Genomic DNA, 15,614 nt, shown 5'->3' on the forward strand with positions numbered 1-15,614 from the left:
ACCTTGTATGGTAAACATACCCAAGCGTGTCCGTATGCACGCAACGATAGTCACGAACGGGCACATACCTAGGGAAAGTACTCTACGTACTAGGACTTCTGTCCAAGAATGGTGTCCGCGACGGGAGGGCAATGGTCGAGCAAGCAGGTTTCCCTAGTAAACCTTGTATGGTAAACATACCCAAGCGTGTCCGTATGCACGCAACGATAGTCACGAACGGGCACATACCTAGGGAAAGTACTCTACGTACTAGGACTTCTGTCCAAGAATGGTGTCCGCGACGGTCGGGGAAGCAGGTTACTTATCATGGCAAACAAGTTAAATAGCTACCTTAAGAGAACGAAAGTTACTGTGGATGGAACAAAACGTGTGCCTAGAATTCCTTCCTGGTTTCCCTAGTAAACCTTGTATGGTAAACATACCCAAGCGTGTCCGTATGCACGCAACGATAGTCACGAACGGGCACATACCTAGGGAAAGTACTCTACGTACTAGGACTTCTGTCCAAGAATGGTGTCCGCGACGGGAGGGCAATGGTCGAGCAAGCAGGTTTCCCTAGTAAACCTTGTATGGTAAACATACCCAAGCGTGTCCGTATGCACGCAACGATAGTCACGAACGGGCACATACCTAGGGAAAGTACTCTACGTACTAGGACTTCTGTCCAAGAATGGTGTCCGCGACGGGAGGGCAATGGTCGAGCAAGCAGGTTTCCCTAGTAAACCTTGTATGGTAAACATACCCAAGCGTGTCCGTATGCACGCAACGATAGTCACGAACGGGCACATACCTAGGGAAAGTACTCTACGTACTAGGACTTCTGTCCAAGAATGGTGTCCGCGACGGGAGGGCAATGGTCGAGCAAGCAGGTTTCCCTAGTAAACCTTGTATGGTAAACATACCCAAGCGTGTCCGTATGCACGCAACGATAGTCACGAACGGGCACATACCTAGGGAAAGTACTCTACGTACTAGGACTTCTGTCCAAGAATGGTGTCCGCGACGGGAGGGCAATGGTCGAGCAAGCAGGTTTCCCTAGTAAACCTTGTATGGTAAACATACCCAAGCGTGTCCGTATGCACGCAACGATAGTCACGAACGGGCACATACCTAGGGAAAGTACTCTACGTACTAGGACTTCTGTCCAAGAATGGTGTCCGCGACGGGAGGGCAATGGTCGAGCAAGCAGGTTTCCCTAGTAAACCTTGTATGGTAAACATACCCAAGCGTGTCCGTATGCACGCAACGATAGTCACGAACGGGCACATACCTAGGGAAAGTACTCTACGTACTAGGACTTCTGTCCAAGAATGGTGTCCGCGACGGGAGGGCAATGGTCGAGCAAGCAGGTTTCCCTAGTAAACCTTGTATGGTAAACATACCCAAGCGTGTCCGTATGCACGCAACGATAGTCACGAACGGGCACATACCTAGGGAAAGTACTCTACGTACTAGGACTTCTGTCCAAGAATGGTGTCCGCGACGGGAGGGCAATGGTCGAGCAAGCAGGTTTCCCTAGTAAACCTTGTATGGTAAACATACCCAAGCGTGTCCGTATGCACGCAACGATAGTCACGAACGGGCACATACCTAGGGAAAGTACTCTACGTACTAGGACTTCTGTCCAAGAATGGTGTCCGCGACGGGAGGGCAATGGTCGAGCAAGCAGGTTTCCCTAGTAAACCTTGTATGGTAAACATACCCAAGCGTGTCCGTATGCACGCAACGATAGTCACGAACGGGCACATACCTAGGGAAAGTACTCTACGTACTAGGACTTCTGTCCAAGAATGGTGTCCGCGACGGGAGGGCAATGGTCGAGCAAGCAGGTTTCCCTAGTAAACCTTGTATGGTAAACATACCCAAGCGTGTCCGTATGCACGCAACGATAGTCACGAACGGGCACATACCTAGGGAAAGTACTCTACGTACTAGGACTTCTGTCCAAGAATGGTGTCCGCGACGGGAGGGCAATGGTCGAGCAAGCAGGTTTCCCTAGTAAACCTTGTATGGTAAACATACCCAAGCGTGTCCGTATGCACGCAACGATAGTCACGAACGGGCACATACCTAGGGAAAGTACTCTACGTACTAGGACTTCTGTCCAAGAATGGTGTCCGCGACGGGAGGGCAATGGTCGAGCAAGCAGGTTTCCCTAGTAAACCTTGTATGGTAAACATACCCAAGCGTGTCCGTATGCACGCAACGATAGTCACGAACGGGCACATACCTAGGGAAAGTACTCTACGTACTAGGACTTCTGTCCAAGAATGGTGTCCGCGACGGGAGGGCAATGGTCGAGCAAGCAGGTTTCCCTAGTAAACCTTGTATGGTAAACATACCCAAGCGTGTCCGTATGCACGCAACGATAGTCACGAACGGGCACATACCTAGGGAAAGTACTCTACGTACTAGGACTTCTGTCCAAGAATGGTGTCCGCGACGGGAGGGCAATGGTCGAGCAAGCAGGTTTCCCTAGTAAACCTTGTATGGTAAACATACCCAAGCGTGTCCGTATGCACGCAACGATAGTCACGAACGGGCACATACCTAGGGAAAGTACTCTACGTACTAGGACTTCTGTCCAAGAATGGTGTCCGCGACGGGAGGGCAATGGTCGAGCAAGCAGGTTTCCCTAGTAAACCTTGTATGGTAAACATACCCAAGCGTGTCCGTATGCACGCAACGATAGTCACGAACGGGCACATACCTAGGGAAAGTACTCTACGTACTAGGACTTCTGTCCAAGAATGGTGTCCGCGACGGGAGGGCAATGGTCGAGCAAGCAGGTTTCCCTAGTAAACCTTGTATGGTAAACATACCCAAGCGTGTCCGTATGCACGCAACGATAGTCACGAACGGGCACATACCTAGGGAAAGTACTCTACGTACTAGGACTTCTGTCCAAGAATGGTGTCCGCGACGGGAGGGCAATGGTCGAGCAAGCAGGTTTCCCTAGTAAACCTTGTATGGTAAACATACCCAAGCGTGTCCGTATGCACGCAACGATAGTCACGAACGGGCACATACCTAGGGAAAGTACTCTACGTACTAGGACTTCTGTCCAAGAATGGTGTCCGCGACGGGAGGGCAATGGTCGAGCAAGCAGGTTTCCCTAGTAAACCTTGTATGGTAAACATACCCAAGCGTGTCCGTATGCACGCAACGATAGTCACGAACGGGCACATACCTAGGGAAAGTACTCTACGTACTAGGACTTCTGTCCAAGAATGGTGTCCGCGACGGGAGGGCAATGGTCGAGCAAGCAGGTTTCCCTAGTAAACCTTGTATGGTAAACATACCCAAGCGTGTCCGTATGCACGCAACGATAGTCACGAACGGGCACATACCTAGGGAAAGTACTCTACGTACTAGGACTTCTGTCCAAGAATGGTGTCCGCGACGGGAGGGCAATGGTCGAGCAAGCAGGTTTCCCTAGTAAACCTTGTATGGTAAACATACCCAAGCGTGTCCGTATGCACGCAACGATAGTCACGAACGGGCACATACCTAGGGAAAGTACTCTACGTACTAGGACTTCTGTCCAAGAATGGTGTCCGCGACGGGAGGGCAATGGTCGAGCAAGCAGGTTTCCCTAGTAAACCTTGTATGGTAAACATACCCAAGCGTGTCCGTATGCACGCAACGATAGTCACGAACGGGCACATACCTAGGGAAAGTACTCTACGTACTAGGACTTCTGTCCAAGAATGGTGTCCGCGACGGGAGGGCAATGGTCGAGCAAGCAGGTTTCCCTAGTAAACCTTGTATGGTAAACATACCCAAGCGTGTCCGTATGCACGCAACGATAGTCACGAACGGGCACATACCTAGGGAAAGTACTCTACGTACTAGGACTTCTGTCCAAGAATGGTGTCCGCGACGGGAGGGCAATGGTCGAGCAAGCAGGTTTCCCTAGTAAACCTTGTATGGTAAACATACCCAAGCGTGTCCGTATGCACGCAACGATAGTCACGAACGGGCACATACCTAGGGAAAGTACTCTACGTACTAGGACTTCTGTCCAAGAATGGTGTCCGCGACGGGAGGGCAATGGTCGAGCAAGCAGGTTTCCCTAGTAAACCTTGTATGGTAAACATACCCAAGCGTGTCCGTATGCACGCAACGATAGTCACGAACGGGCACATACCTAGGGAAAGTACTCTACGTACTAGGACTTCTGTCCAAGAATGGTGTCCGCGACGGGAGGGCAATGGTCGAGCAAGCAGGTTTCCCTAGTAAACCTTGTATGGTAAACATACCCAAGCGTGTCCGTATGCACGCAACGATAGTCACGAACGGGCACATACCTAGGGAAAGTACTCTACGTACTAGGACTTCTGTCCAAGAATGGTGTCCGCGACGGGAGGGCAATGGTCGAGCAAGCAGGTTTCCCTAGTAAACCTTGTATGGTAAACATACCCAAGCGTGTCCGTATGCACGCAACGATAGTCACGAACGGGCACATACCTAGGGAAAGTACTCTACGTACTAGGACTTCTGTCCAAGAATGGTGTCCGCGACGGGAGGGCAATGGTCGAGCAAGCAGGTTTCCCTAGTAAACCTTGTATGGTAAACATACCCAAGCGTGTCCGTATGCACGCAACGATAGTCACGAACGGGCACATACCTAGGGAAAGTACTCTACGTACTAGGACTTCTGTCCAAGAATGGTGTCCGCGACGGGAGGGCAATGGTCGAGCAAGCAGGTTTCCCTAGTAAACCTTGTATGGTAAACATACCCAAGCGTGTCCGTATGCACGCAACGATAGTCACGAACGGGCACATACCTAGGGAAAGTACTCTACGTACTAGGACTTCTGTCCAAGAATGGTGTCCGCGACGGGAGGGCAATGGTCGAGCAAGCAGGTTTCCCTAGTAAACCTTGTATGGTAAACATACCCAAGCGTGTCCGTATGCACGCAACGATAGTCACGAACGGGCACATACCTAGGGAAAGTACTCTACGTACTAGGACTTCTGTCCAAGAATGGTGTCCGCGACGGGAGGGCAATGGTCGAGCAAGCAGGTTTCCCTAGTAAACCTTGTATGGTAAACATACCCAAGCGTGTCCGTATGCACGCAACGATAGTCACGAACGGGCACATACCTAGGGAAAGTACTCTACGTACTAGGACTTCTGTCCAAGAATGGTGTCCGCGACGGGAGGGCAATGGTCGAGCAAGCAGGTTTCCCTAGTAAACCTTGTATGGTAAACATACCCAAGCGTGTCCGTATGCACGCAACGATAGTCACGAACGGGCACATACCTAGGGAAAGTACTCTACGTACTAGGACTTCTGTCCAAGAATGGTGTCCGCGACGGGAGGGCAATGGTCGAGCAAGCAGGTTTCCCTAGTAAACCTTGTATGGTAAACATACCCAAGCGTGTCCGTATGCACGCAACGATAGTCACGAACGGGCACATACCTAGGGAAAGTACTCTACGTACTAGGACTTCTGTCCAAGAATGGTGTCCGCGACGGGAGGGCAATGGTCGAGCAAGCAGGTTTCCCTAGTAAACCTTGTATGGTAAACATACCCAAGCGTGTCCGTATGCACGCAACGATAGTCACGAACGGGCACATACCTAGGGAAAGTACTCTACGTACTAGGACTTCTGTCCAAGAATGGTGTCCGCGACGGGAGGGCAATGGTCGAGCAAGCAGGTTTCCCTAGTAAACCTTGTATGGTAAACATACCCAAGCGTGTCCGTATGCACGCAACGATAGTCACGAACGGGCACATACCTAGGGAAAGTACTCTACGTACTAGGACTTCTGTCCAAGAATGGTGTCCGCGACGGTCGGGAAGCAGGTTACTTATCATGGCAAACAAGTTAAATAGCTACCTTAAGAGAACGAAAGTTACTGTGGATGGAACAAAACGTGTGCCTAGAATTCCTTCCTGGTTTCCCTAGTAAACCTTGTATGGTAAACATACCCAAGCGTGTCCGTATGCACGCAACGATAGTCACGAACGGGCACATACCTAGGGAAAGTACTCTACGTACTAGGACTTCTGTCCAAGAATGGTGTCCGCGACGGTCGGGGAATTGTGTGTTTGACTCAATTACCAAATCCTAGGAACATACATGTAGTGTATACAAACATTACCATTAACGCGTACGTTTGGGCTGCGCACTCCAAATGGTACACAAATAAGGGTGATTTTATGATCAGACGGACAAAAACAAAGGTGGAGAAGACAGTTTTCGGCACGATGTGCACAGAGCTCATTTCGTCGTCCCGGCGAATGGAAAAACACAAAAATCGCGAGTTTCGCCCTCGGGCTACCGCCCTCGGGCGTACTTTCTAGGTTTCTGTCTATAAAAGGCAGGCCAAAAGGTGACCGGTTGAGATAAGCATTTTAAGCATACAAGCACTTTATTGCAACTTTTGACACAAAACTAGGTACGTACATGTAGATTGTACCAACATGGACGTCCATGAACGCGTACGTAGTGTACTTTCCCTGATCGGTACACAATTTTGGTGCATGTGTACCAACATGGACATCCATGAACGCGTACGCTCGGGCTGCGCCCTCCGTGTTGTACTTTCCCTGATCGGTACACAATTTTGGTGCATGTGTACCAACATGGACATCCATGAACGCGTACGCTCGGGCTGCGCCCTCCGTGTTGTACTTTCCCTGATCGGTACACAATTTTGGTGCATGTGTACCAACATGGACATCCATGAACGCGTACGCTCGGGCTGCGCCCTCCGTGTTGTACTTTCCCTGATCGGTACACAATTTTGGTGCATGTGTACCAACATGGACATCCATGAACGCGTACGCTCGGGCTGCGCCCTCCGTGTTGTACTTTCCCTGATCGGTACACAATTTTGGTGCACGGCTATCCTGACCGGCAACTTGTACCAACATGGACATCCATGAACGCGTACGTAGTGTACTTTCCCTGATCGGTACACAATTTTGGTGCATGTGTACCAACATGGACATCCATGAACGCGTACGCTCGGGCTGCGCCCTCCGTGTTGTACTTTCCCTGATCGGTACACAATTTTGGTGCATGTGTACCACATGGACATCCATGAACGCGTACGCTCGGGCTGCGCCCTCCGTGTTGTACTTTCCCTGATCGGTACACAATTTTGGTGCATGTGTACCAACATGGACATCCATGAACGCGTACGCTCGGGCTGCGCCCTCCGTGTTGTACTTTCCCTGATCGGTACACAATTTTGGTGCACGGCTATCCTGACCGGCAACTTGTACCAACATGGACATCCATGAACGCGTACGTAGTGTACTTTCCCTGATCGGTACACAATTTTGGTGCATGTGTACCAACATGGACATCCATGAACGCGTACGCTCGGGCTGCGCCCTCCGTGTTGTACTTTCCCTGATCGGTACACAATTTTGGTGCATGTGTACCAACATGGACATCCATGAACGCGTACGCTCGGGCTGCGCCCTCCGTGTTGTACTTTCCCTGATCGGTACACAATTTTGGTGCATGTGTACCAACATGGACATCCATGAACGCGTACGCTCGGGCTGCGCCCTCCGTGTTGTACTTTCCCTGATCGGTACACAATTTTGGTGCACGGCTATCCTGACCGGCAACTTGTACCAACATGGACATCCATGAACGCGTACGTAGTGTACTTTCCCTGATCGGTACACAATTTTGGTGCATGTGTACCAACATGGACATCCATGAACGCGTACGCTCGGGCTGCGCCCTCCGTGTTGTACTTTCCCTGATCGGTACACATTTTGGTGCATGTGTACCAACATGGACATCCATGAACGCGTACGCTCGGGCTGCGCCCTCCGTGTTGTACTTTCCCTGATCGGTACACAATTTTGGTGCACGGCTATCCTGACCGGCAACTTGTACCAACATGGACATCCATGAACGCGTACGTAGTGTACTTTCCCTGATCGGTACACAATTTTGGTGCATGTGTACCAACATGGACATCCATGAACGCGTACGCTCGGGCTGCGCCCTCCGTGTTGTACTTTCCCTGATCGGTACACAATTTTGGTGCATGTGTACCAACATGGACATCCATGAACGCGTACGCTCGGGCTGCGCCCTCCGTGTTGTACTTTCCCTGATCGGTACACAATTTTGGTGCACGGCTATCCTGACCGGCAACTTGTACCAACATGGACATCCATGAACGCGTACGTAGTGTACTTTCCCTGATCGGTACACAATTTTGGTGCACGGCTTAGGAAATGGGCTTAAAATGTTATCACTCAATCCATTTAATCTTGTTATAGTCGATACTTACCGTGCCGACCAAGTAGGACACGATACAAGGCAATGTTGTTTGAGTAATAATATATCCGCCATACATTTCAGTACAAAATTGCTCGGTCAGACCTACGGCGGGCCATAACTCGAATACTAAACGTCGCAGACATGGGTCGTAGAACAATTTTAAGCTCGTCTAATCATTCTCTATCCGATTCTGGATAGTGGTTTTTTGACCACTTTTCATCATTTTGTGACACCCCGAACCTAGGGACAGCTCCCTAGCTTTTTGCAAAAAAGTGCACCGAACGGGCCGGAGAGCTCGAGTAGTCAAAAAAATTTTTTTCGCTAAAAACCCTCAAAACGTGTCAGAAACACACCCTAGATGATGAAAAGTGCAACCAGAAAGTCAACCGACAACATGCCCGGGGGTACCAATTTGCTCTACGCGTCCCTAGGTAGGGTACTTTTTCATACAAACATCAATGTGCACGGTGCACAAAGTGCGCGGAACAAAAATTGCTCGGTCAGACCTACGGCGGGCCATAACTCGAATACTAAACGTCGCAGACATGGGTCGTAGAACAATTTTAAGCTCGTCTAATCATTCTCTATCCGATTCTGGATAGTGGTTTTTTGACCACTTTTCATCATTTTGTGACACCCCGAACCTAGGGACAGCTCCCTAGCTTTTTGCAAAAAAGTGCACCGAACGGGCCGGAGAGCTCGAGTAGTCAAAAAAATTTTTTTCGCTAAAAACCCTCAAAACGTGTCAGAAACACACCCTAGATGATGAAAAGTGCAACCAGAAAGTCAACCGACAACATGCCCGGGGGTACCAATTTGCTCTACGCGTCCCTAGGTAGGGTACTTTTTCATACAAACATCAATGTGCACGGTGCACAAAGTGCGCGGAACAAAAATTGCTCGGTCAGACCTACGGCGGGCCATAACTCGAATACTAAACGTCGCAGACATGGGTCGTAGAACAATTTTAAGCTCGTCTAATCATTCTCTATCCGATTCTGGATAGTGGTTTTTTGACCACTTTTCATCATTTTGTGACACCCCGAACCTAGGGACAGCTCCCTAGCTTTTTGCAAAAAAGTGCACCGAACGGGCCGGAGAGCTCGAGTAGTCAAAAAAATTTTTTTCGCTAAAAACCCTCAAAACGTGTCAGAAACACACCCTAGATGATGAAAAGTGCAACCAGAAAGTCAACCGACAACATGCCCGGGGTACCAATTTGCTCTACGCGTCCCTAGGTAGGGTACTTTTTCATACAAACATCAATGTGCACGGTGCACAAAGTGCGCGGAACAAAAATTGCTCGGTCAGACCTACGGCGGGCCATAACTCGAATACTAAACGTCGCAGACATGGGTCGTAGAACAATTTTAAGCTCGTCTAATCATTCTCTATCCGATTCTGGATAGTGGTTTTTTGACCACTTTTCATCATTTTGTGACACCCCGAACCTAGGGACAGCTCCCTAGCTTTTTGCAAAAAAGTGCACCGAACGGGCCGGAGAGCTCGAGTAGTCAAAAAAATTTTTTTCGCTAAAAACCCTCAAAACGTGTCAGAAACACACCCTAGATGATGAAAAGTGCAACCAGAAAGTCAACCGACAACATGCCCGGGGGTACCAATTTGCTCTACGCGTCCCTAGGTAGGGTACTTTTTCATACAAACATCAATGTGCACGGTGCACAAAGTGCGCGGAACAAAAATTGCTCGGTCAGACCTACGGCGGGCCATAACTCGAATACTAAACGTCGCAGACATGGGTCGTAGAACAATTTTAAGCTCGTCTAATCATTCTCTATCCGATTCTGGATAGTGGTTTTTTGACCACTTTTCATCATTTTGTGACACCCCGAACCTAGGGACAGCTCCCTAGCTTTTTGCAAAAAAGTGCACCGAACGGGCCGGAGAGCTCGAGTAGTCAAAAAAATTTTTTTCGCTAAAAACCCTCAAAACGTGTCAGAAACACACCCTAGATGATGAAAAGTGCAACCAGAAAGTCAACCGACAACATGCCCGGGGGTACCAATTTGCTCTACGCGTCCCTAGGTAGGGTACTTTTTCATACAAACATCAATGTGCACGGTGCACAAAGTGCGCGGAACAAAAATTGCTCGGTCAGACCTACGGCGGGCCATAACTCGAATACTAAACGTCGCAGACATGGGTCGTAGAACAATTTTAAGCTCGTCTAATCATTCTCTATCCGATTCTGGATAGTGGTTTTTTGACCACTTTTCATCATTTTGTGACACCCCGAACCTAGGGACAGCTCCCTAGCTTTTTGCAAAAAAGTGCACCGAACGGGCCGGAGAGCTCGAGTAGTCAAAAAAATTTTTTTCGCTAAAAACCCTCAAAACGTGTCAGAAACACACCCTAGATGATGAAAAGTGCAACCAGAAAGTCAACCGACAACATGCCCGGGGGTACCAATTTGCTCTACGCGTCCCTAGGTAGGGTACTTTTTCATACAAACATCAATGTGCACGGTGCACAAAGTGCGCGGAACAAAAATTGCTCGGTCAGACCTACGGCGGGCCATAACTCGAATACTAAACGTCGCAGACATGGGTCGTAGAACAATTTTAAGCTCGTCTAATCATTCTCTATCCGATTCTGGATAGTGGTTTTTTGACCACTTTTCATCATTTTGTGACACCCCGAACCTAGGGACAGCTCCCTAGCTTTTTGCAAAAAAGTGCACCGAACGGGCCGGAGAGCTCGAGTAGTCAAAAAAATTTTTTTCGCTAAAAACCCTCAAAACGTGTCAGAAACACACCCTAGATGATGAAAAGTGCAACCAGAAAGTCAACCGACAACATGCCCGGGGGTACCAATTTGCTCTACGCGTCCCTAGGTAGGGTACTTTTTCATACAAACATCAATGTGCACGGTGCACAAAGTGCGCGGAACAAAAATTGCTCGGTCAGACCTACGGCGGGCCATAACTCGAATACTAAACGTCGCAGACATGGGTCGTAGAACAATTTTAAGCTCGTCTAATCATTCTCTATCCGATTCTGGATAGTGGTTTTTTGACCACTTTTCATCATTTTGTGACACCCCGAACCTAGGGACAGCTCCCTAGCTTTTTGCAAAAAAGTGCACCGAACGGGCCGGAGAGCTCGAGTAGTCAAAAAAATTTTTTTCGCTAAAAACCCTCAAAACGTGTCAGAAACACACCCTAGATGATGAAAAGTGCAACCAGAAAGTCAACCGACAACATGCCCGGGGTACCAATTTGCTCTACGCGTCCCTAGGTAGGGTACTTTTTCATACAAACATCAATGTGCACGGTGCACAAAGTGCGCGGAACAAAAATTGCTCGGTCAGACCTACGGCGGGCCATAACTCGAATACTAAACGTCGCAGACATGGGTCGTAGAACAATTTTAAGCTCGTCTAATCATTCTCTATCCGATTCTGGATAGTGGTTTTTTGACCACTTTTCATCATTTTGTGACACCCCGAACCTAGGGACAGCTCCCTAGCTTTTTGCAAAAAAGTGCACCGAACGGGCCGGAGAGCTCGAGTAGTCAAAAAAATTTTTTTCGCTAAAAACCCTCAAAACGTGTCAGAAACACACCCTAGATGATGAAAAGTGCAACCAGAAAGTCAACCGACAACATGCCCGGGGGTACCAATTTGCTCTACGCGTCCCTAGGTAGGGTACTTTTTCATACAAACATCAATGTGCACGGTGCACAAAGTGCGCGGAACAAAAATTGCTCGGTCAGACCTACGGCGGGCCATAACTCGAATACTAAACGTCGCAGACATGGGTCGTAGAACAATTTTAAGCTCGTCTAATCATTCTCTATCCGATTCTGGATAGTGGTTTTTTGACCACTTTTCATCATTTTGTGACACCCCGAACCTAGGGACAGCTCCCTAGCTTTTTGCAAAAAAGTGCACCGAACGGGCCGGAGAGCTCGAGTAGTCAAAAAAATTTTTTTCGCTAAAAACCCTCAAAACGTGTCAGAAACACACCCTAGATGATGAAAAGTGCAACCAGAAAGTCAACCGACAACATGCCCGGGGGTACCAATTTGCTCTACGCGTCCCTAGGTAGGGTACTTTTTCATACAAACATCAATGTGCACGGTGCACAAAGTGCGCGGAACAAAAATTGCTCGGTCAGACCTACGGCGGGCCATAACTCGAATACTAAACGTCGCAGACATGGGTCGTAGAACAATTTTAAGCTCGTCTAATCATTCTCTATCCGATTCTGGATAGTGGTTTTTTGACCACTTTTCATCATTTTGTGACACCCCGAACCTAGGGACAGCTCCCTAGCTTTTTGCAAAAAAGTGCACCGAACGGGCCGGAGAGCTCGAGTAGTCAAAAAAATTTTTTTCGCTAAAAACCCTCAAAACGTGTCAGAAACACACCCTAGATGATGAAAAGTGCAACCAGAAAGTCAACCGACAACATGCCCGGGGGTACCAATTTGCTCTACGCGTCCCTAGGTAGGGTACTTTTTCATACAAACATCAATGTGCACGGTGCACAAAGTGCGCGGAACAAAAATTGCTCGGTCAGACCTACGGCGGGCCATAACTCGAATACTAAACGTCGCAGACATGGGTCGTAGAACAATTTTAAGCTCGTCTAATCATTCTCTATCCGATTCTGGATAGTGGTTTTTTGACCACTTTTCATCATTTTGTGACACCCCGAACCTAGGGACAGCTCCCTAGCTTTTTGCAAAAAAGTGCACCGAACGGGCCGGAGAGCTCGAGTAGTCAAAAAAATTTTTTTCGCTAAAAACCCTCAAAACGTGTCAGAAACACACCCTAGATGATGAAAAGTGCAACCAGAAAGTCAACCGACAACATGCCCGGGGGTACCAATTTGCTCTACGCGTCCCTAGGTAGGGTACTTTTTCATACAAACATCAATGTGCACGGTGCACAAAGTGCGCGGAACAAAAATTGCTCGGTCAGACCTACGGCGGGCCATAACTCGAATACTAAACGTCGCAGACATGGGTCGTAGAACAATTTTAAGCTCGTCTAATCATTCTCTATCCGATTCTGGATAGTGGTTTTTTGACCACTTTTCATCATTTTGTGACACCCCGAACCTAGGGACAGCTCCCTAGCTTTTTGCAAAAAAGTGCACCGAACGGGCCGGAGAGCTCGAGTAGTCAAAAAATTTTTTTTCGCTAAAAACCCTCAAAACGTGTCAGAAACACACCCTAGATGATGAAAAGTGCAACCAGAAAGTCAACCGACAACATGCCCGGGGGTACCAATTTGCTCTACGCGTCCCTAGGTAGGGTACTTTTTCATACAAACATCAAAAGTGCGCGGAACAAAAATTGCTCGGTCAGACCTACGGCGGGCCATAACTCGAATACTAAACGTCGCAGACATGGGTCGTAGAACAATTTTAAGCTCGTCTAATCATTCTCTATCCGATTCTGGATAGTGGTTTTTTGACCACTTTTCATCATTTTGTGACACCCCGAACCTAGGGACAGCTCCCTAGCTTTTTGCAAAAAAGTGCACCGAACGGGCCGGAGAGCTCGAGTAGTCAAAAAATTTTTTTTCGCTAAAAACCCTCAAAACGTGTCAGAAACACACCCTAGATGATGAAAAGTGCAACCAGAAAGTCAACCGACAACATGCCCGGGGGTACCAATTTGCTCTACGCGTCCCTAGGTAGGGTACTTTTTCATACAAACATCAAAGTGCGCTTAGCAAAAGTTCTCCGTCAGACCTACGGCGGGCCATAACTCGAAAACTAAACGTCGCAGACATGGGTCGTAGAACAATTTTAAGTTCGTCTAATGATTCTACATCCGATTCTGGATAGTGGTTTTTTGACCACTTTTCAAAATTTTGTGACACCCCAAACCTAGGGGCAGCTCCCTAGCTTTTGTCAAAAAATGGTCACCGAACGGGCCGGAGAGCTCGAGTAGTCAAAAAATTTTTTTTCGCCAAAATCACTGAAAACGTGTAGAAAACGCATTTTAGATGATGAAAAGTGAAACCAGAACGTCAAACAACAACTTTTTTGGGGGTACCCTTTTTACTCTACGGGCCCCTAGGTAAGGCGCGCCATTAGCGCTTTCCTCTCGAGTTCCCAACTTTTGCCCTCCTGGGAACATGATCATTTGTTCATTGCCTACTATAGGGAGGGTACCTTGCTCCGAGGTCAAAAATGAAAATTTCACCAAATCGTAGTTTTTACCTCTATTTTGTCGTAGGAGCATGGTTTGAGGTGTCGGTGGGTCATTTCGGCCCCCATTTGGGTCATACGTCCCCTCCCCGATTTAGTTCGTCGTATGACCATAGTCCGAACTTATGAAGCAAAAGTGGTGTCTGGTGGTGTCTGCCGATGATCTTAACCTATGATTTCGAGTTGATATGCGTATATTAGAGTAAAATTAGGCCTTGTAGTACACGGCTTATGCCCCGGACTAGGTGTCCCGGGGACAAAATCTCGAAAATTACAGACACCCCAGCATCGCTTAAGGTGGTCAGTAGCAAATATATTTTTGGGTCTTCGGACCCATGAAGAGACAGTAGCTGGCTAGTTTGCTGTACTCTTACGCTGAGAACTGGCAGCGTAGAGGGTCTACGGACCCTGAAAGGACCTACCCAACCTTTCAAAAAGCTCCCTGGAGCGGTACATCACGGGTCTACGGACCCTAAGACTTCGTCGTGATGGTTTCAAGCATAAAAGTCGTAACAGTTTAAGAGGTTTTCGTAAGCGTATATTAAATGCATGCTTGAAACTAAGCTTCGTTGTCTTTAAACACTGCAAGACCAATCGAACTTTTTAGGGAAACTCGAAGGATTCACGCTAAGCTCGATGAGCTATTAAGGGTAGTGGTGCATGGTTTGTCGGCGTTCCTTGGATCTAATCCATTGAACAAATGTGTCTGGGGTCATGGTGCAGGTAAAATAGCGTGATGAAACCGGGTTTCCCTTACCAAATGTGGCATAACTTTCCCTGAGAGCGAAGCTCAGACCCACGTAGGGGAGAGCAAAGTGGAACTTAAATGTTCTATGCAGCAAATGTTCGCCATGCGGATAAACAAGTTGGAATAGCTCAATGTAGTGTAATGCAAACACGAATCGCAATTAACGATAAGGGGACCCAGAAGCAATTCTGCGGAACCCTCGGGGGAGGTGTGAGTTGATATAATTAGAGGTGATAGTCCAAGTTGTTCGAGCTCCGGCTCGGCAGCCGATACGAGGTTCCTGTTGAGCTTGTACATCGCGCAGAGGCGCCGTTCGGTTCTAGCAATGATTCCCGCCACCATGTTTCATGCGTGCAGAGGTCCGTTAGAGCTCGAGCAATGTGTCCCGCCGTGATTACGAAAAAGTTTAAC

Source organism: Anopheles merus, unplaced genomic scaffold (genome assembly GCF_017562075.2).
Source record: "Anopheles merus strain MAF unplaced genomic scaffold, AmerM5.1 LNR4000019, whole genome shotgun sequence".
NCBI lineage: Eukaryota > Metazoa > Arthropoda > Insecta > Diptera > Culicidae > Anopheles > Anopheles merus.